The sequence below is a fragment of the Epargyreus clarus genome, unplaced genomic scaffold, assembly GCF_041222505.1.
Source record: "Epargyreus clarus isolate Ecla_fem2 unplaced genomic scaffold, WU_Ecla_fem_2.2 ptg000003l, whole genome shotgun sequence".
Taxonomy (NCBI): domain Eukaryota; kingdom Metazoa; phylum Arthropoda; class Insecta; order Lepidoptera; family Hesperiidae; genus Epargyreus; species Epargyreus clarus.
This window is the reverse complement of record NW_027332211.1, coordinates 8,297,397-8,325,380: the sequence shown is the minus strand read 5'-3', so window position 1 is coordinate 8,325,380 and position 27,984 is coordinate 8,297,397. Positions and strand designations below refer to the sequence as shown.

General features: G+C 39.5%; 1 protein-coding gene across 1 annotated transcript in view; it reads right to left on the bottom strand.

The window, feature by feature from the left end:
- Positions 1-27,631, bottom strand: part of LOC140752478 (semaphorin-1A) — a 180,629-nt gene extending 152,998 nt beyond the window's left edge. The window contains exons 1-2 of the mRNA XM_073086815.1: positions 27,480-27,631; positions 27,234-27,359 (exon numbers count right to left, since the gene is read on the bottom strand). The gene's annotated coding sequence lies outside the window, so the exon portion shown is untranslated. The remainder of the gene's footprint in view (positions 1-27,233; positions 27,360-27,479) is intronic.
- Between the last annotated feature and the right edge of the window lie 353 nt (positions 27,632-27,984).

Sequence of the window (27,984 nt, the reverse complement as noted above, 5' to 3'; positions counted from 1 at the left end):
TAATTATAGATATTTGCATAATAAAATCGTAACCAGCAGATTGCCTTGCTTATTGCCGGTAATTGAATAGTGATTTGTAGTTAATTTCTTGTCGTAAGTTCGTGTGTACCACAGTTAAGTAGAATCGCTCCGAGGTACAGACGGACAAGTGAGCTATTTCTTATGCCATTTACAAACGATTCGCAGTAGCTTGCGTAAGTACTAATAACTAGCAAATACGCAAGCGCTTCAATGTATTTGGAGGCGCTTGATGCTGTTCGTAATAATTACAGGCACAGAAACAAAAAAATGTGAGCCGTCACGGGACGCCTGGCAGATGTGAAACATCGACATTAATTTTGTAAAAGTAATATGCAGAAAAAGAACATATTGTGATAGGAACTAAATATGTCATAATGATAAAATAAAATATTACGATTTTTTTCCAGATAACGATGACTATTTATTGAATTCGATTGCGCATGGCGACGCGTCGCCACACCGTACACACTACTGCATATAGACTGTATATATATACCATGCGTATGTGGCATGCGTCGCCACGCCAGAAATCGGTTTTACGTGCGGCTATAGATGTTTCACATCAAAATTGCGATGTCTGACTTTAGTTTAAATGACTGTCTCAATAACTGCTCGGAATAATATTAACTTTTCTGTGCATGAAAATTTTAAAATGTTAAATAATGCAATTAAACACTTATTTAATGTATAAGCGTCAATTATTGTGGTGTCAACTATTGAGGCGATTTCGACTTTAGTACTTATCAATAAAGAAATTACACTAAAAAAGAAAAAATAAGCAAAAGAAATATAACACTGAAATGAAGTCAAATCGATGCACTCTCTCTCGCACTAAGCTAACTGACTAAAGTGTTAGAATAAAATTGGATGCCTAGTAGGTAGTAGGTACTCGCGCAAGTCACTACGCTTTGTCTCTACGACAGTATTGCAGGAGTCACGACCACGACCACGTGAGATGAATCACGCATGAGATAGATTAGTCTCGACAGTTATGACATGATACAGTTTTTAATTAGCTTCGAGAACATAACGTTTGTGACGAAGCTATAATATCAGTATGAGCAATATTGAGAAAAAAGTGTAATAAAAAGCGCATGTATTTATCTACGCCCGTTAGTAGTTATACTTCTTGGATGAATCTTTTTTTTATATAGTTATATGGAAGTAGCAGATGAGCATGCAGTCCACCTGATGGTAAGTGGCTACTGCCGCCCATGGACATCTGTAAGCAACCGCAGATAGGATTAGATATTCCTACCTGAGGTCGGCCACAGATGCGCCGCTACCCCTGAGGACTAAGCCGGAACGCCTCGGAAAATTATGTCTCCCTTATCACACCCTTCAAAACGGAAAACAGCAGCGCTTAACACTACTGTTATTAGGCAGAAATAGGTATGGCGGTGGTGTCGTCGGAGTCGAACCACAAATGGTTCTACCACTTTCAACCATCTAACTTTTAAGCAAAGTTATTAGTAGTTATGGAAGTACAATTACATAATACAATTCTTGTTTTCATTAAATATAAAGACAAATAGCTATAAATAATAAAACCAGTATGAATAACGTTATATTATTAAAAGTAAGATGTCTAATTAAAAATTTGCACCACTGTAATTTGACTTCGTATTTATTATTTAACTATTAATAGAATAATGAGTTTAACGACCCTAATGCCCCTGAAAAAAACAAATTATAAACCAAAGACATGTTTTATTACAAAGGAAACACGTACACTGTTAACTGATAGTTATCAGAGCAATCTCGTCCATAAAATCTTTAGAATTAAAGCCAACTGCACTAACAATAGTTTATAGCATTATTATGCTTAAACAAATTATTGTTATATATGTGTAGTTAATAATAATAATATCTTTATTTGTGTTTAGGTATACAGGTCTTTTAGATATTACAAGTAGGTGCTCTATATTCAACCCTTATGGGCATACAAATATTTATCGTTATAACCTAACGAGTTATTATTATAATCAATAAAGGAAGCTACACGTTCCGGTGTAGCAATTTTAAGAGGCAAGGTACGGGAAGACAATTACAAAAACGACAAAAACGCTGAAAGCAATCCACCGAGCTTGCTCTTAATTGGATGAGACCACTTCCTCTAAACGACATCTTGTAACGCCGACCGGAGCTAACCCAGCCTTTCATACAAGAGAAATATCTCAACCGTCTTTGTAAATTCTTGTGGATGAAAAACGTATAGTTTTAATTGCTGCTTTTAATCGTGCTAGTTTTAATCACGTTCGCTGTTCGTAATTAAAAAATAATTTTCAGGTGAGGTTTATTCGGGATTAAAATGCTCCAAATTAATTGGGGGTAACTTTAACACCGCGCGGTAAATCATGTTAAAAAGCAATTTGGGGCTATTTTCAAAAGTCGAGCGTTGTCACGCGAATGCCTATTGTTGAGTTGACACGACAATGACGTCTGCGAGACCGCCTTGGGTATTTTGGGGAATTAGCAGAAATGCGACAAAGCACTAAAAGGTTCAAAGACCTAATCTAATGAACCTAAATCCCATTTGTTCTGTCTTTATCGCAGTCGTTTTATAACCTTTGACGCCTTTTAACAAATTAGTTTTAATATTGGATGGCATGCACGTATAAGATTAAATTAAACTACCACAATAACCAGACTTTTCAGAAAAGTTAACGTTATTAATTAATTTGCCGTCATTTATAAACTCATAATTATTGTAAACGTAAAAAAATAATATACAATCATTTAACCATGTCACAAAGAGAAAATACGAGTATACTTTCTTAAAGCATAAAAGCTGTCATTATCGAAACTTTCTGCAATTACCAAGATTACGTGAACTTGTCTTACCGCTCTACATACGAGTATAACTGGTTGGTGTAAGATCTTTCTCCGAAATACACATTAAACATTTAAAATACACATTTCCTATTGTAAACCGATATTTTATGTAAATTATAGATATAATTTGTAGGGACATCATTATCTCACTTATTTCCGACTTACTCGTAGAGCGACACCGGCAATGCACCACTACTGAGATTTGAAAGGATATCTAGTACGTTATGAATTTTTATATGATGGAAATAACAAATGAGCTTAGTTGTGGTAAGTGATCAAAGTCGTCCTTGGATATTTGCAGCCTATTCTATATCTAGAGATAGGATATGTATATTAGGTTAGGCGTTCTACCTAAAGATGTATACTGTACCCTTACCAGGAGTTTTTACGTTTCGACAAATATTACTGTTTTGGTATTTGTTTACGTATTTGCCTATACAAATTCCAATCAGCGCCCCTAGCGGATTATGTCAGAACTAATCGTATGGGCCAATACGTAAACAAATACCAAAACAGTCATATTTGTCGAAACGTAAAAACTCCTGGTAAGGGTACAGATGCGTTGTCGCCGCAGAGGGCTGAGATGGATGGATCAGTTTTATTTGCTCTCCTGTTAGACCTGTGTAGTGACCGTGTCTCTATTGCAATTGCGATTTGCCATATTCGTCAACAAATATACAGAATATACATATACATATTTATATGCACAGTGCACACTGCAGTATTCCTTTGCATAGAAAGCATGCATGTGCTAAGCCATTTGAAAATATACGCGGGCTAAGTTTCTACTAAGTTCGACTGTTGGCTTTAAAAACTTAAAGTGGAAAGTTTTATCAGTTCCCCATACGGTGAAATTTCTTCTGGGGATTTTTTCAGTCTTAGCCACTTTTACGATTAGATTAGAAGTTTGAAATCGATATTCGGTTAAGTGTTAAATCGTAAAGTTTTGGATAGCATTATCGTGATATACTTAGCACTTCACTGATATGATCTTCTGGTATTATGAGATTTTACGGATTTGATTTCATAAAAGAAGAGTCAAAAATATTTAAAACAAGTGTAAAGATTACGTTATTATTTGAATGTAACAACGGTTTATTTTAAACTAGATGACCCGGTGAACTTCGTACCACCTAATTATGAGTGACTATCTGTACCTCGTGGTTTCACTCGTGTAATTTATGTATTATGTCCATAAACTACTGGTAAATATTAGGAAATGGCCACAGGAGAACAGGAAAATAAAAAATACAATTAAATAAAATTCACTCTACCTCTCTGCACTCTGTTATTTTTTTACCGACTTCAAAAAGGAGGTGGTTATCAATTCGGCCGGTATTTTTTTTTATGTATGTACACGAATTACTCCGCCGTTAGTGAACCGATTTTAATAATTATTTTTTTATTGTGTTATTTTTTATTGTAGGTTCTAATGAAATTACAAAGTCAGTTCATCATTGACTATTTAAGGGTCTGATAATGTGGCTCGGAGACAAAATATGTAACTCCTCAACCGATGGGGATATTTGAGTTGTGTTTGAAGATATTTGGTGTAAGTTCTAACGAAATTGCAAAGTCAGTTCATCATTGACTATTTAAGGGTCTGATAATGTGGCTCGGAGACAAAATATGTAACTCCTCAACCGATGGGAATAATTGAGTCGTGTTTGAAGATATTTGGTGTAGGAGGTTCTAATGAAATTGCAAATCATTGACTATTTAGTTAGGTTAGGTTGGAACACATAAGACAATAATAAGATAATAGACATAACACTAAGCGGGCAGGGCGCGGCAGCGCCCTGCGAGCGGGCGGTTCCAATCAATGTAAATTCAGACCGTACCTTAATTCATGATCACGTTTATACAATTTTATATTGTATTAATATAAATGTTATTATGTCATCACTAAAAAGGGTAAAAAAAAATTTAACAAAAAATACAACCGACTTCTATGTCACTACATAGTAAAAAATAATTCAAATAAATGTTGGTTTAGTACATATTTCTGAAGTCGGCGCTCAATATATTTCATTCGAATTATTTTTTACTTTGTAGTGACATAGAAGTCGGTTGTATTTTTTGTTATTTTTTTTACAAACACGCGAAAAGAAGTACCTATAACTTCAATAACGGTTTTTTTTAAAGAACGTTTATTTACTTATAGTACTCTAATCGGGTTGTTGAATAGCTAAAAATGCTGAAACAGGTGTGTAAATAGAAAGGCGATTTATAACAGTCTTAAGGGTTGATCTAAAAAAACAAACAGTGACTCAGATGCTTCATTATGTCTTATGATAATTTTCTTAGTGCTCCAAATTAACGGATATTAAATTAAAGTTCCATACCCGATTAAACGACCCTAAAGGTTGATTTTCCAAAAACGGTGAAAAATGTGTTCTATTATTTTGAATCAAAAAGCTAAATTCCAATTTTCATAGACTTTGCTTCAAAATCTGCCGATTTCTAAACGAAGTGTCTTCTAAAGCCAAATGCAATTTTTTACAGTTTTTGCTTCCAAATTAACGGATTTGAATATAAAATTCCAACCCCTACTTAACCAACTTAAGGGTTGATTTTGCAAATATCGTAAAATAGATATTTAATTACTTTCTATCGAAATCCTATCAAATACCAATTTTCATATAGATTTGCATCAAAACTGGGGGACTTTAATACAAACCTTCAACTCTTATTTATTCACGGAAACGCGGTCGAACAGGATAAAAAGTATCCTATGTCCGTCTCCTGGTTCTAAGCTACCTCTCCACCAATTTTCAGTCAAATTGGTTCAGCCGTTGTTGAGTTATAAAATGCTTCACAAAAACGCGGTCGAACGGGATAAAAAGTATCCTATGTCCTTTTCCTGCTTCTAAGCTACCTCTCGATTAATTTTCAGTCAAATTGGTTCAGCCGTTCTTGAGTTATAAAATGACTTCACGGAAACGCGGTCGAACGGGATAAAAAGTATCCTATGTCCGTTTCCTGGTTCTAATCTACCTCTTTACCAATTTTCAGCTAAATCGGTTCAACCGTTCTTGAGTTATAAAATGACTTCAAGGAAACGCGGTCGAACGGGATAAAAAGTATCCTATGTCCGTCTCCTGGTTCTAAGCTACCTCTCCACCAATTTTCAGCCAAATCGGTTCAGCCGTTCTTGAGTTATAAGTGGAGTAACTAACACGACTTTCTTTTATATATATAGATTTTGGTTTTCAGTATATACGGCTACGTATGTAACTTTAATTTAAACTTTATTGTAAATGTTATGACCAATAAACTTTACTAATAAAAATACGTAAGTTATATTTTAATTTCAATATTTAATGTACTGTAAACATACGTAAAACATATGCTATTCGATAACATACTCGCATGTAAATGTAACATTGCGTATTTTACGTATAGTTGAGCACGCACAACGCCATACACGTTGGTTCCATTTCCACGTCCTTTTTATAGAACGTGCACAAAAGAGTGTACAATCAGAACACCACGGCCGGAAAATGGGAGGTCGTCTATTGTCCTGAAAATCATTTACAGCATTGTATTTACGGCAAACAGCTAATGAATGGACAAATGAACAGTCTCATACCGACAATCGGTATTTATCAGGCCGTCGCTCGAAATGTGGGTCAAGTACTAACTGTTCAACAATGTCAATTATGTCAGTTGACAATTTTCGGACTCTAAATTTTTGTTGAAGTTAACCGGTGGACTGATGTCCTCTAGATAGTGGCCAGCATTCTGTGTCAAATGCACTGGTATTTAGATTATTTTTTTATCGTTACATTAGTTAGAATTGGGACGTCCTTGGACTACAATAAACACTGTACTGTACCCTTACCATGAGTTTTTACGGGTACAGTACAGTTTATTAAGGGTACAGTACAGTGTCAGCGCCCCTAGCGGATTGTGTCAGAACTTGGAAATTGTATGGGCCAATACGTAAACAAATACCAAAACAGTCATATTTGTGAAAACGTAAAAACTCCTGGTAAGGGGGTTAACAGTAGTTGCTACACGTGCTGATATTATTTAGTTATAATTATATATTATTTAGTTTAGTTTATTATTAGTTATTCCAATGATCAGGATTTAAATACAGTAATAAATTAATAATTAATGAGGTAATAGTACCTGATCCCCCCACAGAATATTTACTAAACAAACCAAACACTTCTCTTCAAACAAGAAATGAACTCTCTTCTCTAGTACGAAATTCGTGCTGAAAACAAGCATTTTCATAGGTAGCTATAAATTATTCCTGTAACAACCCTTCATGATATAACCGGCGTAGGTTGTAAAACAATTGTTCCTCTTTTATGGCACTATTTTCTGCAAAGTGTATTTGTTTCGTACCAACACTAGTAATGAATTATTTACCAATGCCGAGAGTGATGAAAGGAAACTCCTGAAAAATAATTTTATCGGTGTGTGTGTCCAACTGAATTATTGGTACGAGGTAAATAATTTTACGAAATAAAATAGGAAGAAAATAAAATGCTATTGTGTTTTTTATGCATTTTTGCCTCAGTTATTGGAGTAATGTTAATCAATTAATACATATTAAATAATGATTATAAGTAAATGGTGTAAGTTAACTTAATTATTGAAGTAGTTAATTAAGAAATATTTTATTTGCAAAACATGCTATTTTGTACATCTATATATATAAAAGAAAGTCGTGTTAGTTACTCCACTTATAACTCAAGAACGGCTGAACCGATTTGGCTGAAAATTGGTGGAGAGGTAGCTTAGAACCAGGAGACGGACATAGGATACTTTTTATCCCGTTCGACCGCGTTTCCTTGAAGTCATTTTATAACTCAAGAACGGTTGAACCGATTTAGCTGAAAATTGGTAAAGAGGTAGATTAGAACCAGGAAACGGACATAGGATACTTTTTATCCCGTTCGACCGCGTTTCCGTGAAGTCATTTTATAACTCAAGAACGGCTGAACCAATTTGACTGAAAATTAATCGAGAGGTAGCTTAGAAGCAGGAAAAGGACATAGGATACTTTTTATCCCGTTCGACCGCGTTTTTGTGAAGCATTTTATAACTCAACAACGGCTGAACCAATTTGACTGAAAATTGGTGGAGAGGTAGCTTAGAACCAGGAGACGGACATAGGATACTTTTTATCCTGTTCGACCGCGTTTCCGTGAATAAATAAGAGTTGAAGGTTTGTATTAAAGTCCCCCAGTTTTGATGCAAATCTATATGAAAATTGGTATTTGATAGGATTTCGATAGAAAGTAATTAAATATCTATTTTACGATATTTGCAAAATCAACCCTTAAGTTGGTTAAGTAGGGGTTGGAATTTTATATTCAAATCCGTTAATTTGGAAGCAAAAACTGTAAAAAATTGCATTTGGCTTTAGAAGACACTTCGTTTAGAAATCGGCAGATTTTGAAGCAAAGTCTATGAAAATTGGAATTTAGCTTTTTGATTCAAAATAATAGAACACATTTTTCACCGTTTTTGGAAAATCAACCTTTAGGGTCGTTTAATCGGGTATGGAACTTTAATTTAATATCCGTTAATTTGGAGCACTAAGAAAATTATCATAAGACATAATGAAGCATCTGAGTCACTGTTTGTTTTTTTAGATCAACCCTTAAGACTGTTATAAATCGCCTTTCTATTTACACACCTGTTTCAGCATTTTTAGATATTCAACAACCCGATTAGAGTACTATAAGTAAATAAACGTTCTTTAAAAAAAACCGTTATTGAAGTTATAGGTACTTCTTTTCGCGTGTTTGTAAAAAAAATAACAAAAAATACAACCGACTTCTATGTCACTACAAAGTAAAAAATAATTCGAATGAAATATATTGAGCGCCGACTTCAGAAATATGTACTAAACCAACATTTATTTGAATTATTTTTTACTATGTAGTGACATAGAAGTCGGTTGTATTTTTTGTTAAATTTTTTTTTACCCTTTTTAGTGATGACATAATAACATTTATATTAATACAATATAAAATTGTATAAACGTGATCATGAATTAAGGTACGGTCTGAATTTACATTGATTGGAACCGCCCGCTCGCAGGGCGCTGCCGCGCCCTGCCCGCTTAGTGTTATGTCTATTATCTTATTATTGTCTTATGTGTTCCAACCTAACCTTTTTTTTTTTTTTTTTTTTTTTTTTGTTTACGAGGGGGAAACCTTCAAAAGGTACCCGGTGCCGTGGGAGCGACACAGGGTTATGTGGGATTTTTACCGCACTAAAACCCCCCCGGTGGCCTTCCTCTACGTTGCCAAGAGGACTCCGGGATCTCCTACGGAACGCAACCGGAGTCCTCTGAACGCGTCGCCCCTTCGGGCTCCACCCAGGTAAGCTCCAGGACTCGCCACACCGTCTGGTGTTTACGACGGTATGCGACCACACACACCGCCGTCCTTCCCGGAGTTGCTTACCGGGCGGCTCGACCTCCCAATCTTGCCACCCGCAACCCCGGAAGCCCCCTTTTAGTCGCCTCTTACGACAGGCAGGGGATACCGTAGCCCTATTCTAGTCCCGGGACTACAGGGACACCGCGCCGGGAGGCGCTATCTGCGCCTTCGGCGCCTCCTTCTCCGCGCGGGATCGGTGCGCTCCCTGGCCCGTTCGGCGTCCTCCTTGGTGAGCATAACGCGCTCGCAGAATGCAACCACGCTATCCCACGCCTCGCCAGAACGGACCATTGCCGCGACGACAGCCTCCGGGGAGAGGTCTGGTCCTATCCGTTGCACCAGGATCCGCCGCTCGGACTGCCACGCTGGACAGTGCTCGAGCGTGTGCTGCGCGGAATCCTGGGCATGCCCGCAGTGGTGGCACTGCGCTGTCGCTTCCCTGCCTATTCTATGCAGATACTCACCGAAGCAGCCATGTCCGGTGAGCATCTGTGTCAGCCGGTAGGTGACGCATTTCCTCCTTTTGAGCCATGCTCGGAAGTTGGGCAGTACTGCACGGACTACACGTTGGCGTGCGCCCCGTGGCTCCTGTAGCCGCTCACGCCAGCGTCTTAACGCGCGCCAGCTGGCTCTCGTCCGAAGCATTTTAACCGTCTGAGGATCAGCCCTCTGGCGGAGACCGCGGATCTTAAAGAAGATCTCTGCGGTCATATCCGCCAGAATGTCCAGGGGCGGGAACCGCCCCAGGAGTGTAGCCGCCTCGTACGATATTGTACGGTACCCACGCGCGACTCTGATCGCGATCAAACGCTGCGCGGCATTCAATTTGGCCGCGCGGCGCCGGCAGCCCGACAGTCTTTGCGACCATACGGGTGCACCGTAGAGCGCGACAGAGTGCACGACACCTGCGTAGAGGCGACGGACTTCCTCCTTCGGTCCCCCGAGATTAGGCAGCAGTCTATGCAACGCACCCGCTACCTTATGAATCCGGGGGACGAGACGGCTAAAATGCTCGTCGAAATTCCAGCGGCTATCCAACACTAGCCCGAGATACTTTAAGTATCTGCCCACTTCAATGACTGCGTCACCTACCCGCACTGACATGCAGGGTGGTCTCACATTCGGCCTTAGGCCGTGGAACCATAACGCCTCGGTCTTGCTCGATGCTATGCGAAGACCCAAGGCGTTTATTTGGTCAACAACGCGTGCCACTCCCAGTTCGGCTAACCTCGCCGTCCTTTCATAGGACTCTCCCTCCGCCAGGACCAAGGTGTCGTCTGCGTAGCAAACGATGGTGACTCCTACAGGAAGCGCTGTGCGCAGCACTATATCGTATGCGAGGTTCCAAAGCAGTGGCCCTAATACTGACCCCTGCGGAACTCCGCACACGACGCCCCTTTCATGGACTCTTCCGTATCGGCCCGGATAGATGACGTTCCTGTCCGACAGATAGGCCGCCAAAACGTTTCGCAAATAGGGAGGCACCTGATGATGTACGAGGGCCTCCCTTATCGCTTTCCAGGGCAGAGAGTTAAAGGCATTAACTATGTCAAGACTTATTGCCAAGACTACTCTGCCTCTGGAAAAAGCCCTCTCCGTGAGCGCTCGGACGCGAAGAACGGCGTCTATTGTCGAGCGCCCAACGCGGAAACCGAACTGATTGTCGGACAGGTCCGGGCCAATGCACGATAGATGTCTGCTGACGCGAACGGCAATTATCCGCTCGAAGATCTTTCCTGCCTCATTCAGCAGACATATCGGCCTGTAGGACGCTGGTGAGTCCATGGGGCGACCCGCCTTGTGCAGGAGCACCATCTTCGCTACCCTCCATTGCGCAGGGAACTTCCCAAAACGAAGGCAGTTGGTAAAGAGGCGCCGCAATCTTTCCCCCAACACGGGCAACGCAACTACCCAAGCCTGACCTGGGATTCCGTCTGGGCCTGGGGCAGTGTTTTTCGCGGCCAGCCGTTTTACCGCCCACTCCAGCTCAGCCTCGGTAACATTGTGCGTCTCTGACCACACAGACGGGACCAATACTCCGTTCACGGCATCAGGGCCATCCGAAGGGCAAGGAAACAGGTTTTCCATGACTTCTGCGACAAAGTCGGGATCGAGGGTCTCTGTCAACGGCGGAACCCGTGGGCGCAGCTTGCCTAACACCATTCTATACGGGCGTCCCCACGGGTCCCTGTCCAGACCATCCACTAGTCCCGACCAACTTCGAGACTTGCTGTCCGAGATAGCAGCCTGAAGTGCCACAGTCGAGTCACGGTACTCCCTGTACCTTTGCTCCTTCTCTTCGGCACTAGTGGTCCGACGCCTGCGGGCGCGGGTATACCTGCGTCTGGCTTGCAGGCAAGCCGTACGCAGCTGCACAATATGTTCGGACCACCAGTATACCGGCGCCCTTTTGCCGGATCGAATCCGCGGCATGGCAGCGTCGCAAATCGAGGCCATGTCCGCCTGGAGTCGGGCAGCTTGTCGCTCGAGGTCTGCATCTTCGACGGCAGTTCCGGACCAGTCCACGACGTGGGCAGCGGCGACGAGCATGTCTCGGTCCAGCCGCTTTAAAGCCCATCGTCGCGGGAGTCCTTCGCCCTGACGGCCAGTGTGAACCGGGAGCCTTAAAGTCACGTCGAACAGGATGTGGCGGTGGTCTGACAGTGTTACTATTTCCTCCGCCACTCTCCAGCCCGCTGCCAAGCGCTCGGCAGAGGCAGTCGCCCACGAAAGGTCCACGATCGACTCCCCCTGCCAACGCACGCACGTGCTGACCGAGCCCCGGTTCAATAGGCGCAGGTCCAGTCCCGCCGCCCAATTTAGTACAGCCTCACCTCTAGCGTTATCGCTGCCACAACCCCAAGCCCTGGAGTGGGCGTTAAAATCTCCCAAGAGAAACACGGGTCGCGGCAAGCAGCCACGAACACACCTCTCCACTCGACCCAGGTACGACTCGTACTCTGTCAAGCTACAGTTGGGAGATATGTAACACCCCAGTACGGACAAGGGACCCCACTCCACTGCGACCAGACCCCGCTCTGCGTGGACTTTGGAGCATGGAGGGTCTCCTTCGCCGCCTGCCCAGTATATCGCAACAGAGTGCGAGTCGTCCCGGAACCACCGAGGATGATCAGGAACGTTATAGGGCTCCGCCACCACTGCCAAAGAAACTGAACACTCCGCAAGGCATTGCTGGAACAAGTCCTGCGCCCTGCGGCAGTGGTTCAGGTTCCCCTGCAGTATTTTAAGTGACGGAGACCTATACATTATGTGTCCATCACTTCCTCTGGTGGGCAATGGGACGAAGCGCTGGCATGCGCAGGCCCATCTGCCCGTGTCGAAGTGGCAATCGTGGCCACTTTCTGGTTTCCGCCGCTGCCCCGTGTTCTCCTTTTCGGAGGCTTGCAGTTCCTGCTGCCGAGACGATGGTCCGATGGACGACCCAGGTCAGCACACAATGCGCACTTTGGCGCCCGTGCCCCGCATTGGCTCGCCTTGTGATTAGGCTCACCACATGCGTAGCACAGAGCGCTCCTGTCCGTAGCGCTAGTGCACTGGTGCCTGGCGTGTCCCATCTCGAAGCAGCGGTAACACTGCAGCTGCCTGAGAGGCAGCACCTCCACTCTGGCCGAGACCCAGCCTACAAGAATCCGCTTCGCAGTGGCCAGCTTGCGGACGGCCGTAAGTGGGCAACGCACCCATGCCGTCCCCAAAGCCGTAGGCCTCCTGCGGATTTCGCCGACTTTGATGTCGCTAGCGAGGCAACCGCACATTGCAGCGATGGCGTTAGCGACATCTTGTTGGGTGACGGAATCGTCTAGATCCATCACCCTGGCCTCGCCTTGCTTGCTGGGTCTCGCCACTTTGGCGCCCATTTCTGAAACGGCCTCCTGCAGCCTGCTTGCAAGGGCATCGGCTTTTTCAGCGCATCTTTCCCCAGCCACTTCCAAGAGCAAGCCACCGTTTAAGGCTCTCTTCTGTCTGATTTCGGCAATTCCCAAATCAGGCAGGTTTATCCGGCTCTTCGCCGTCGACATCACCTGTGCATAAGTGATGACTGAGCCCTCGGGAACTGTTACCGTGACTGCCGCTGATTTTGGCAGTCTCGGGAGCCTCTGCTTTTTAGCTGCTTTCTTTTTCGTCCCTGTCCGAGCTGGTTCGGGCGTCTTAACGGCCAACACTGCAGGTTGCCGGTGAGCGGCACGTTTGGTACGCTCCTGGCTTGGCGATTGCCTCCGCACTGTCTCAATCTGAGGAGAGATGCGTGCCTTAGATCTGGCCTTCCGCCCCACAACTTTGGACCAGGCAGGCTCAGTCGAGGTCGACGCGGCCGGCGGCGGCATCGAAACTGTGGCCGACTCTATACGCCTTGTTGCATCGGGCGTGGCTTTCTTCCCTAGGGGAGGCCTAATGGCTCTATCTGGGAAAAGTTCATCCCTAAAGGACGCTAGTTTTTTGTCAATCATGGACCCAATCTTATCCATGAGAGCATCCTCTCCGATCCCAGCCCTCCTCGCATCAACTCGGGGCGGCGCCTGGTTTTTGCGTAGCTGGTTCAGCTCTGCCGTAAGGGCCTCCACCCTACCATTTAGGCCAGCTAGCTGAGAGCGCAGCGTGGCATTCTCTTTCTCAAGGTGTGCAGTGGCAGCCCGCTGCACAACCTCGGTTGACGCCGCCTGAATTTTGCGCACAGCGACACGGATGGCGCGCACCATGTCCCCTTTTAGGTTGCGGGACTTATCCGCGACCTTTTCTATGATCTCTAGGTTCTCTATTATTCGAGAACCTAGGATGTCGGTGTGCTGTTCTACCATTTCCCGGCTCAGTTCCTCAGTAGTAGGGAGAGAGGCTTTCGACCTAGTTTTCGCCACTGGAACCAGGGGATCCAAGAAGTCGTCATCTTTTCCTGAACGGGGCTTTACAGACTTCTTCTTGGGCCGCTCGCCTTCGCTATTACTTGTCGGCAGCGCCCTCTTCCGTGCGGTGCTCACCGACGTAGCTTCTGACTGTCCCGACACAGTCGACATTATTGAGCTGTCTGACAGCTCATCAGCGTCACATGATAAAGCTGATTTAGGTGGGGCTACTGCCTTCCTCCTAACCGGCCGAGCCTTCCTCGCCGCCGTTTCTACAGCGGGCCTTTTGTCCATTTCACTTAGCGTCTCGGTGTCCGTTAAACGTTTGCTGTGGTCGAGTTCACGAAGATCGACGGATTGCCGACCTACGAGGCAATTGCTGCCCCCCCCAGAGTACGAGGGGCTGCCCTCCGCCGTGGCAGAGGGGTGGGATTCTCCCTTGCGGGTACCCACCTGGGGACTACATTGACAATTGACCTTATCCATATTGCGTCTTTTTTAAGGGGTGAGCTCCCCTGGGTCGCTCTTAGTCTGGTCCTTCACCCTTTGCCTTCCGGTATGAGTAACTCTGCCGTATAGCCTCAGGGATCATAAGGACACGCAAGCCCCCCCACCACGACAAGGTGGCAACCCATTGGGGGGGGTTCCAACCTAACCTAACTAAATAGTCAATGATTTGCAATTTCATTAGAACCTCCTACACCAAATATCTTCAAACACGACTCAATTATTCCCATCGGTTGAGGAGTTACATATTTTGTCTCCGAGCCACATTATCAGACCCTTAAATAGTCAATGATGAACTGACTTTGCAATTTCGTTAGAACTTACACCAAATATCTTCAAACACAACTCAAATATCCCCATCGGGTGAGGAGTTACATATTTTGTCTCCGAGCCACATTATCAGACCCTTAAATAGTCAATGATGAACTGACTTTGTAATTTCATTAGAACCTACAATAAAAAATAACACAATAAAAAAATAATTATTAAAATCGGTTCACTAACGGCGGAGTAATTCGTGTACATACATAAAAAAAAATACCGGCCGAATTGATAACCACCTCCTTTTTGAAGTCGGTAAAAAAATAACAGAGTGCAGAGAGGTAGAGTGAATTTTATTTAATTGTATTTTTTATTTTCCTGTTCTCCTGTGGCCATTTCCTAATATTTACCAGTAGTTTATGGACATAATACATAAATTACACGAGTGAAACCACGAGGTACAGATAGTCACTCATAATTAGGTGGTACGAAGTTCACCGGGTCATCTAGTTATTAATAGTTTTTAAAGCTATATTTATTTATATGATTTTACCTAAAACTGAAAAATTACGTAAAGTTTAAAGAAATGTGCTGAGAAGTATGAAATCTTGCACAAGAGTTTCATACATAACGTAGAGCACAGAGGAAGGCCTATTGACAATTCGATCTCAAGTTCACTATACATATTACTTATGATAATATTTTCATTCATCTTTCTCCACTCCAGAACCCATTTTGTAACCACGAAGTTATTCTGTGGTTCCCTTAAAATATTCCCCTCGCATTATTTTGAATCATGTTTACATATTCCTCGTGGACAAAGATGACTGTATTGTATAGCGAACTAAAGGTTTCCTTTTGGGCACATTCAACTTAGGGAGATAAATAATAATAGCCTTCGCCAGACGGTAGGAGTCAGTGAATATTTTTTACGTTTAATTTCCACCTTGACATAGGTCTCATATCTATGTATGGGGCTGACAGCTAACACGTTTTCGTATTCTTTTGTCGTTGACAAAAAATAGAAATGCCAGCTTTCAGCTCCAGATTTTTACGTGTCTCATTAGAAGTATGTGAGGAATTACTGTACTGTAAAAAAACGACAATAAATATGGAAACTAAGAAATCGAAATGATAATCCAATCTCAAGGTCCAACTCCAATCTCAGGCATGCTAGAAAACATTTATTTAGAAAAATGCCTTTGCACAATGTTAAACATAAGTTCTCTTTTGTATTAAGTAAAAATCAGTCAGATCAAAATAGATCTGTTGTTAATGTCGATACACACTCATGCTCGTTAGGACATTAGAAAAGGTTGCAGCCAAATATTATAATACTTTAATTTCGCCTTTGCTATAGTTTAACTGTTTGATACATCTCATACTTAATTAAACTATTATTATAATATATTCTTGCCGTTGTTATCATAACATGTTTTTGAACCCACGCTAGATTCAATTGAATTCATATGTATATCTATGAGCCGCTACACTTTTGTGGCCTCCAGAAACAATAGTAGTGGCATTGACTTGTTAGATTCGACATTTGGTCCACTTTCGTTTGCTATCCTACGCTACTTTTCATGACGTTTATAAAAAATAAACGTGATGGATAGTAGTAGTATAAATAGAATATATAGGAAATAATTCGAAAACAAATCCTTTTATTATCCTTGTGTGTAAATTATTCGTATTACTTTGTTTTGCTAATGTTTACCTACAGGTCAACGATTAATGTTCGGGTTTGTAAGTAATAGTATCAAAGTAACTTCTTTTTTTTCTTGAGTGTTGACAACACAAAGATATGAATTTTGTTTTCTCCCACCAAATTTACGTTCTAATTTCAGACCTCTGCTTTTATCGATGTCATGCCAACATGAAGTTTTACTGAAATGCGTAGTTTTCTCTATAGATCAATAAGGCCTATTCCTTGCAGCAACAAATCAATATTAAACCTATGCTCAAGAAGTATTCATATAAATTATGAAACATGCTTTTGCATTGCTTTTCACTTATACATTCCCCGCACGTGGCGTCGGTTCGTGTTGGAAATCTTTACAAACAGGTCGAGGACAATAGTCAATGTTGCCCGATGCCCTCAGATTGCAGCTGTGTTACAATATCCCGAACCCGATAGAATATTGAAACGTATTCTGCTATATAATAGTACTAGAAAGCCAAATACAAATTTTCATAGTGTTTGCTTCAAAATCGGCTGAGTTTGAAACAAACTTTCAACCCTTTTAAAATCCGTTAGGCGTGGAATATCAAAAAATCCTTTTATCCTGAGTGACTAAGTGATAAATAGGACCTACTGTTAAAATTTAAAGTTTTTAGCTTACGGCTGGGCGATAATTAATTAGTCAGTAAAGTCAAAAAGTTTCTGCCTAATTATAACTGTGTTAAACGCTTAGGATGGAGGAGGTTGTGGTTTAATCAGGAATTTAATCTGGTAACCAGGAATGGAACCTAAATCAAATCTGGATTAGAAAATGGACGCCACTGCGAGACTGAGATTGGAACAATTGAGTGTAAACGTAGGTAAAAGGAGGTTAATAACTGAAGTTACTTTGTGTTTGTAATTGGAATAACTGTAGGCTAATCATTGAAGTTAACAGAAAGTAATTGGGATAACGCTTAGAATCTAGCACGCTCTATGTTCAGCAAAACAATATTATTATAAAATCGGATTTTACAGAAATTGTTTTCAAGGTACCTGCAGATACATCTAAGATACTTTTTAATTGTTTGAAAGTTACAAAATAATATATATTTTTTAAAATTAGATGCTTACTTGACAATTTCCCTAAATAAATATTTTGTTGTAAAGGTAGCAAAACTGTATGAAATAAAAATATAACTACTTATACTTTTATTTCAGATACTAGTGCTGTATTCTAGAATGAAAGTGTACGGGTCGTCTTATGTATATCAGGCGTGTCGGTTTAAACCTTCGGGGAACGCACCTGTTATCGGCATTAGGTAGAACTTGACTATTTCGGGTTGGTGACAGCCTGCCCGTTTGCTATTGCTACTAGAGTTTAGATTGTAACCAAAATGACCGGTTTATTTACCGTTCAATACAAACAAAAAATATTACAAAGCTGAGAAGGTCTCAATATGTTGTAATTGTAAATTAATAATATACATAAATGAAGTGTACAAAAAATACTTAAATTAATTAATTATGACCTGTGCATCAAAGCAATCACCATATTGGTTCAATTAGAAAAGGGGTATCGATGCCACTCCCAGCAAGGTAGGCATGTAAATCAAGAATTTATATTTTTTCTTTCGTCTATGACTCTGGATGTTTGCGTTGTTGTTGACAGTGACGATTACAACTAAGAAATTTATGTGTGTGTAATAACTGTTTTGATTTTCATATTAGTTGGTTAATATCAGAACTTAGAATTGTAGGAATCAACTTCACAAAAATCCCTTGTTTTTTAATGACATCAATTTAAAAAATATCAAAATGAATAATGAACGTAAGTAGATCAAAAGCTACAAGATATTAGCCAACTACTAATGCTGTTTATTTTCACGAGATAATAAAACCTAGTCCCAACCAGTTCCATTACCATAAAGGTTAGACCCAAGTTCAACAACTTTTATTATGAACCAACTTATATGGACCGCCCATTATTGTATCGGCTAATTAGCAAGCACGATTCTGCCGTATTTGTTTTAATTAATTACATTTATGGCTGGTTAATTGAAGTGAAATTGTTTTCTAGTTAGCGTGCGTGTCATGGGTACATATTGGGTAAAATTATATGTCACACCACAAGCGAATTAGTTGTTATGTAAGCTATTAAATAAGCGATTTTTCTACATTCATTGTTCCAATATAATATAAGGTATATACTGTATTTTGGGTTTGTGTGTGAATTCACACACAGAGAGCGAAAACAGAAGTCTATTACAATACGTTTAGCCAACTGTCTAAGTAGTAATCGAGCCTAGGTTCTTCTGCTTTGTCCCTGTAGTACCGGGACCAGAATAGGGCTACGGTATCCCCTGCCTGTCGTAAGAGGCGACTAAAAGGGGCTTCCGGGGTTGCGGGCGGCAAGAGTGGGAGCTCAAACCGACCAGCAAGCGACTCCGGGAAGGACAGCGGTTTGTGTGGTCGCATGTCGCTGGGGATGTGAGAGGAGCGTAAATTGCTCCCCCCAGGGCAGAGCCCGATAGAAGGGCATCGCGTTAGGAGGACTCCGGTTGTGTTCCGTTGGAGATCCCGGAGTTCTTCACCAAACGCTGAGGCCGGCCACTGAGGGTTTTAGTGCGGTAAAAATCCCACATAACTCGGCGTCACTCCCATGGCGTCGGGTACCTTTTAAAGGTTTCCCCCTCGTCAACAAAAAAAAAAGAAAGGTTCTTCTGCTTATTTAGTTGTGGACAACACAACACAACACAGGAAGACAACATTCGGTACAAAGAGAAAGGGAGAGATAGAGCGAGAGAGATATTGGCAGATGCAGAAAACATAAACAAGCAAAACGTGAAAATAACATTTTGTAAAAAACTTCAACTATTATCACATTCATAAAACAGCCTCATGATCCATTATAAGTTAGCGTTTGCGACTGCATGTTAAATCGATCCTACGGTATAGGATTTATATACAACTAGCTAACCCGGCAAACGTTGTGTTGCCATATAAATAAAAAAATGTTAAGGGTGAACAACCCTTATCACTTAGGGGGATGAAAAATAGATGTTGGCCGATTCTCATAGATACCGGATAAGCACAAAAAATTTCATCAAAATCGGTCAAGCCGTTTCGGAGGAGTATGGCAACGAAAACTGTGACACGAGAATTTTATATATTAGAAGAAGATATAAGATAGGTATACACGCAATTCTATATTACAAAACTATACAGTACCCTTACCAGTGACTTATGACTGTTTTGGTATTTGTATACGTATGGGCCAATATGATTTCCTAGTCCTGACACAATCCGCTAGGGGCGCTGATTAGAATTTGTATGGGCAAATACGTAAACAAATACCAAAACAGTCATATTTGTCGAAACGTAAAAACTCCTGGTAAGGGTACTGATCACATAATACGGACATTGCACTCTACGCAGTCTGCATTTCGCAGTCGAATATTGCAAAGAAAGTTATACCTTGAAAACTCAAGAACTTTTTATTATCCAATTGTTATTGCCAGTGCAAAACTGTATTCATATGCACTGTAAAGGATATTTTCAGTTCTCAGAAGCGGCATATCTGTTATCAACCTTGAATGCTTTGTTTCGAGCAAGGTTATATTTCACTCAACGCAAGTTCTGATGAATTCCGATAAAGGTATTTATGCCGGCATTCCGATTTCATTTCCAATAACAAGGATTGTGGTATCTCTGAAAACTTTTTTTTATTTTTCACGTACAATAAACATATAGGGAAATTGAAATTATAAAAAATAATGTTTAATATGTATGCGAAAAATATACAGACCATTTTTAATGTGAATTAAAAAACATTTGAGACTTAAAATATACTATTTTATAAAGCATATTCGCATAAAGTTCACCAGCACTCAATAGAACAACTATTTAAATTATTACTATAATATATTATAATAATATGTATTTGTCGCTTGCTAATGAGATTAGTTCACAGCTAATGCATGTTTAGTTTCAATGTTTAGTAATAATGTTAAAATTTATTTCCATTAAAAGAGAAATAAACATAAAAATCGCCTGTTTCTGAATTAATTTTGAAATCTATGTTATGAAATTAAAGTAACTTTAAGTAACTACTTTCGTCTCATAATCGAACGTAATAATATGACTTGTGAAACTTGAACAAAAGTATATTACTATAGTCTGATTCATAATTAGGTGTCCAAAATGTAAACAAAGAAATGTCACTGTCAAAATTAACAAGAAACGAAAACCAAAACAAACTCAACAAAAAACTAAAACTTTAACAAATGTACACAATTTAACAAACGCGTTATGTAAACGTGTTCGATCACAATCACGAAAATTAATAATATCAGCTACGAAACTTAAAAATGACGGCACAAGAAATGTTTTGGATTTCGATTGTGTTACCATTATCATATTTTAATTTTCTACCATAAACTTTGTTTTTTATTATTATTACTATATGGAACGAAATTCAGGTGATATAAATATTGGAAAATGTGAATCTTAATTTATTTACATTATTATTTTATTATTGTTGTATAACTTTAATATCGACAAAAATAAGAAATTACCATTTGAAACGTATTTTCTTGATAGGTCAACACCTTTGTTTACATTTTGGACACCTAATTATGAATCAGACTATAGCTTACTATATAATAGTGGTGCAAACGGATCTAATGGGATAACCGTTGAGCTATTAATGCTCCCGGGCTTTTGAAGTAGCGAAAAAGTATACAGTCCATCTGATTGTAAGTTATTACTCCCATCCATGGACACCTGTTATCAATCCTTGATGCTTTTTGATTCCTACCTTAGGTTGACAACAGATGCATTGCTACCCCTGATAAGACTAAGCTGTAACACCTCCGATAAGTAAGTCTCTTTTACAATTCAAATCAGAAGGCAGCAGTTTAATACTGCTAAGCAGAGCTTAATGCTGCCGAAGTCTAACCACAGAGGGTACTACCTTCTTTAAAACCTGCCTGGCTATCTACAACTGTGCATTGAAATTTAATTGGACGAATAAAGCCAAAAGCGTCAACTGCTCGTACCTAAGTTTATATCTCCAATTGTTTGTTTAAAATTAATTACCAGCTTTATTTTAATCACCCAGACAATGAAGCTATTTTCGAATTGTAATAAAATTTTATTTCACACGACTCGGGCGGCCTGAGGGAATTAACTGAATTCCTCAACTCAACTGTAATTCCCAGTTCATTATTCCAGCATAGGTTTTTGTGGTCGTCGTAGAGTCGTTAGCGGTTGTTAGGGCCGGCGCACACGGACGCACGATCTGGTAGACTATTATGTCGTCATGTGTACGCCGAGCTTTCCCGTGGGGTCTGATGGTGCGATAAGCACGATGTCAGAAGAATCTCTGTGTCTACTTTACGAAATAAGATATGAATATATTTTTTGTATGTAAAAATATCGCTGTGGATAATTTAACAGATCTTTCACTTAAACTCGTTTGATATATGTATATTTTTATAAACAAAGTTTGTTAAAAGATTCTATGTGTATATCTTTAAGTTGATGTGTATTGCGTATGTACACAGCTCTATGGTGAATTTGACAAAATCGGAAATCAAAATGGGACTAAATTTGCTTAAGATTTAAGATTAATTATTTTCTACAGGCGTCCATGCATTTGTATGCATGCATCATTGTCTCTACCAGTATCATGCATATGCGAACGAGTTACCTAATCCAATATTTATTACAACGATGATACCATTCCCACAAAGGTAGATGACGCGATAACCGCAGTCAATCGTCAGATAAACATGAAAAAGCTATAAGAGTACAAATAGACTTAACATTGCTCCATATGTGTATCTTTTATCTCCATGTCTCATTCATAACTCCACAATGCATCTTGCGTAATGCGCCCGATGACGTAATAGAATACCCACGTCACGTATTATCATACCAGTCTGATATGCAGACGGCTTCGAGTTTGAGTGTCAATAGTCCCCATAGCATGGGGAATGTTAGTATGGGGTTATGAGAGTGGCAAATTGCATTTAAAAGTTAAATGACTTGGTGACACACGGATTCTACGGATTTAAGATTACTAGTAGCCTTTCAGTGTCCTAACTCTAGGACGCTTTTGAGATCCCCATTAAAATATTTTGTTTACCGCGCAACAGTACTAATTTCTAATACATGAAAGAGTTGTCTTGAATTCATACCTAGATCGCTAAGAATTTGAAGGTTTTGCAGAATATTTATTTTGTATGTTCAGCAATTGAACCACGAAACAAAAACAATACTATACTGATAAACCAACTTTCATAAAAGTTGACGTCATAAAACGCTATTCTAAATGCTGCCGTAGTTTATAAATCTCTTAATTATAAGATAAACATAAAAGGAATTGCACGCACCAATGAAGAAAACAGCATAAAATATCCATCGCTATACATTTTGAAACAGCTTAAAGCAAACTTTAGCTCCAACAGCGTACGATAGGATAACATCAAAATAAATCAGACTTTTATCCTTGTGCACTTAATTGCAATGCTAACAACAGGTAATTTCAGCAAAATTTGTGTTGCATTTCACAGGCAGTATGTACACAAATGTCAGAAAAGCTCTGCACATAAAACGAATACAAACAACCAGTTTACGGAACAACAGCGGCTGAGAATAATAAAGGAGAATGCCCATTCTTGGTACTGATTTTTCTCATGCGTCAAAATAAAAGTAATATTAAAATTATTTTTTTATTTTTTTACATAATTTGTCGATCAGAATAGTTGCTTTGAACAGGGGATTCCATTTAAGATAAAATAAGATGAAATGTTGATTGTTGTTCTTAAAAATTAAAATGGCGGAATTGTATACTCGGAATTCAATAAGATCTATTAGTGTTTTGACTAATGATTTTTCTCATGCATCAAAATGAAAGTAATATTAAAATTATTTTTTGATTTTTTTACATAGTTTGTCGATCAGAATAGTTTCTTTGAACAAGGGGGTTCCATTTAAGATAAAAAAAGACGAAATGTTGATTGTTGTTCTTAAAAATTAAAATGGCGGTATTTTATTCTCGGAATTCATTATTTTAGGATTTTAGGATTATTTTAGGTTTTTTTACCTACTACTTTTAAAAGAAAATGGAGTGTGTTAATCGAACAACATTATAGGTACCTACTGTCAGTTAAAACCGACCATCAATCTATCGTCGCATATTTTCGATTTTGAGGTTATGTAACATTTCGGTAAATAACTTCAGAACCCGGATACTGATCTAAAAAATAATTATTGGTGGTAGTATTTGGTTAATTATACATTGTCCACAACAAGTTTCAATTTGATGCAACCCTGGACGGCGGTCCATACTTTCGTGGGCATTGTCCTTTGTTAAAGGTAAATTGCGAAAATTTCCACGCTCTTTTTTCTTCCAAGACAATTTAAACCCAGTTTACTGGTCGCGTTTTGAATACGCGATAATTTTGGACAAATTCACCGCGTTCCGATTTAAATCCATAATTTCGTTTTGAGGTGTTTGTGTGCGTTTTGAATACGATAGAAGTTTTTGAGTTACAGCTGTGTAAAAAACAAGTTATATTTGGATAACAATAAACAAAATATTAACAATAATCTTAATATTATGTAATTTTAAATCACTGGCAATTATTTGCCATATAATTATTTATAGGAAATTATATTTTACATCGAATATTTGACAAGTTAACGATAGTATTCGATAACTTTTTTCGTATTGAAAACACACTAAGACTGCACATAGTAATTCCGAATGTTCATTTGAAATAGCAGTGAGTTATAGGTATTGGCAAATTTGAATTTAGAAACCATTAAGCGGCTAAGCGGCAATGATCAATCAAACAAAATTAAATAGACGTTCGATTTAATTAGGAACATCGCAGCGATTCGAAATGTCAGGAAGGTAGGTTTAGTAATGGTGGGCACAGGTCGCGGGTCACAGCGCATCTTCACCATTCTCTTCGTATGGTGACGTAACGAACCAGTATACACAATGGCCAAGTGCACGTCAAACACGCACACGGAGGGTTCTGTACCATCAAAATTTTCGTATTTATTTGTTATTATAGAAGCAATTGAAGTAAATACATTGTGAAAATTTGAACTGTCTTTCTATTACGGTTCAATAGATAAAGCGAAAAACGCCAGAAAATACCGGTTTCTTACAAGAAGAATACTTTCGCCATACATGGCGACCCCATTTATTTTCAACTTTTTTATTTTTAGTATTTGTTGTTATAGCGGCCACCTTTATACAAACTCTGTAAAAATGTCAAGTGTCTGTTTATTACGGTTCAGGAGGTAGAGCCCTGTGACAGACGGACAGACGGCCAGACGGACACACAGCGGAGTCCTAGTAATAGGGTTCCGTTTTTACCCTTTGAGTACGGAACCCTAAAAACAAAGCAGGAAATTGTTTGCAATACTCTCAACTTCAAACTGCAGTTGCTCACATGGCTTTGTTTGCGTAAACCCTTGTTGGGTTTTGATGACGGAATCCTAGACATTTCTAGGGACAAAAATAGCTTCTTTATTCACTGTAGAGTTGTAGAGTCCTTTATCTACCTGTGAAAGTTCAGTTCATCTGTTTGTGAGATTTTTATGTTTAAAAACAAAATAATAATAATGCAAAGATTCCCGTAATTTTATAATACTTATCGTAAAGTGCAAATCTCTATTTTAACTAACACTTCTATATTCTGTACCGCGCACTTTCTGGGTAAGTAGGTATCACGATTTTCTCGTATATCTCCTTAATTATTCTCTAGTACGAGGAAAGACATATACTACTACAGATTTTTCCGTAAACTTACGTAATTATTGTTCTTGGAAATATTTTTTGTTTTTCCTTAAAAATAATTGTTATTTTATTTATTAATAAATCACATATCTTTAAAATACTTCGCACGAATGTTATAAACAAGTAATATTAAAAGATAATTTGCCTTTGTAAATAGATTTATATCTGCGTAAATGCATACAATAAAATCGTCATACTGAGTACAGGCAACGCCATCTGTTATCGTATGGAAAAATGAAAGTAGCGGGATGAATGCACTGCTCGAAACATTGAAGCAATAATAATAAACTTTCCAGTATCTAATGCAAGTTTAATAAACAAAGGAACTTGGCCTCTTGATCGAAAGGTCCGAGATTCAAATCTCAGTCACGCACCTCTGATTTTTCAAAATTATGTGCGTATTAGTAATTAATAATCTCTTGCTAAAACGGTGAAGGAAAACATCGCAAGGAAACCTGCGAAATTTAAAAAAATGTTTCAATGGTATGTGAAGTCGCAGCTGGGCAGTGCGGTGGACTGAGAGGAGAATCGCGTCCCAACAGAGGGACAGTAATGGGTTGATGATGATTACGAATGATGAAAACTTTATAATTTGTATTCCGGAAAGATCTTAATAGATGAAACATATCGTAGGAACAGGGTATACCAATATCAGGAGATCCAGCTAGATTGTAAATAAAATCTAAATATACACATGATGCCATCGACTTACAACTAGTTGATTAATTAATTAAATAATGGAAGAGAAGGTTCGCTTCATTGACGTCTGTAATTGCATTAACTGAGTAGCTAGTAGCTTAGTAGAATGTGTGTTTATAGGTAAGTGGTGAATGCTTACAAACTGTACCTTTTCACGGAATTTACGTAAATGCAATTCATCTATATCTATCTTTAAAAGCAGTAATCTGTCTTTTTGTATAAGTATCGTGCAACATCTAGATTGTTGAAAGGTTTTGTTCTAAATCTTATGATTACTATACTCTATTCTATAAATTCGTATTAAAGTGGAGGTCAATTTCAAATTATGTACTAACGCCATAATGTATATAGAGAATATAGATAATCGATAAAAAAGGTGACAGACAAGCCACAATTAACATTTTGATCTATTTGTTTGAATCAGAAGCATAGAGTTGGCAATTTTACTTAATTTAGTGTGCAGCAAAAATAAGCTATATATTTAATAGTTGATCAATTGTACCCAGTACAAAGTCGCGGATATAATATAAATAAGTGTAAAATAATTCGTCACCTTAATCAGCCTTAGAGCTAATTAGAACACAGCAGTGTTATAGTATTTTTCAATAATTGTAGGTGTAGTGGTCGTGCAACTGCAATCAAACTACGAAAAGTTTGACCACTGCAGTCGAAATCGTAACAAATATTATTTTCAATTTTCAAGCCCAAATAACACAGTTTCACTGAGTTGGTGGGTTTGTTATACACTGCAACGTACGGTTTGTTAGCGATGATTTTCTTTGATATCCGAGTCTTTGATATTTGTGTGGGAAGCGCCTACGAATGCTCCACGCACATGCTATTATAATCCCATACTGAGAAGTTTATCGGTTAACGATATATCGATCAATGACAAGTTTCGATGTTTGGTAGGCAAAACTCTGAATAGATTGATATTAGTGCCGGGCGACATAATTATGTTACATAATCCACATTTCATGTAAATTCATGAGTTACATTTCTGAATGCTGAGACATTATATCCGAGTCCAAAGGTTTGATACATATAATATGTACGCCTACAAAAAGAATTAAGCCCACATTAATTAAATGTAGGTGTAAGTTTCTACAAAGGCCTCGCTCTAAAAGTAAAGTTATTATAAAATTAAGCTAATTGGGCCTTACCTTCGCGTTCAATGTTACGTTGGATCGTGCAACATTCACCCATTGCGGTAGGCTTTACCGCCGCCGACTGACAGTCACCCACTTTCAATCGTGCGAACTGGTTCCGACAAAGACAGTCCTACAGTTCTGCATTAACGGGACAAAACATTTAATTAACAAAGTTATTGAAACTCCGAATCGTTTTAAGCTCCGCACAAAACGAGCTTAGCGCTATTAATTTGCTTTGTAAATTTAAATAATAATAACCTTTTGTTGGAAGATTTCACACCTCATTTGTCGCCGTGTTTTGTAAACGTACTTACATTAGTTGTCTATTCCAATACCACAATAGAATATCACGTAAACTCAATAGAATAGTCTCAAAATATCAATGGATTCACGTCATACGACAGAAACGTAACACAAAACGTATTGTAGACGAGATAGCCGGCGCAGGAGTTTCGGTTTTCATCGGATATCTTCGGCTGTAAGAGCAACACCTCTTCTGTCCTGCTCGCACTCGGTGCAACCAAGATTTTAGATCAGGATCACTGAACCGAAAAGAAACATTAACGTCTGTCCTTTTCATCCGGTGGTCGGGCAGCGGCAAGTAGGGAAACCGGTTTCGTATTGTAACTTTTTAGTTCGTAGTAACCAGCTCATACATAATAATAAATTACTGCAATAGCCCACTCGCACGAAGCTCTAAGGGGTACAGCGTGGAAGGAAACTGTTACTGAACGGAAATGGACACGGCCGGGACGACTATTAA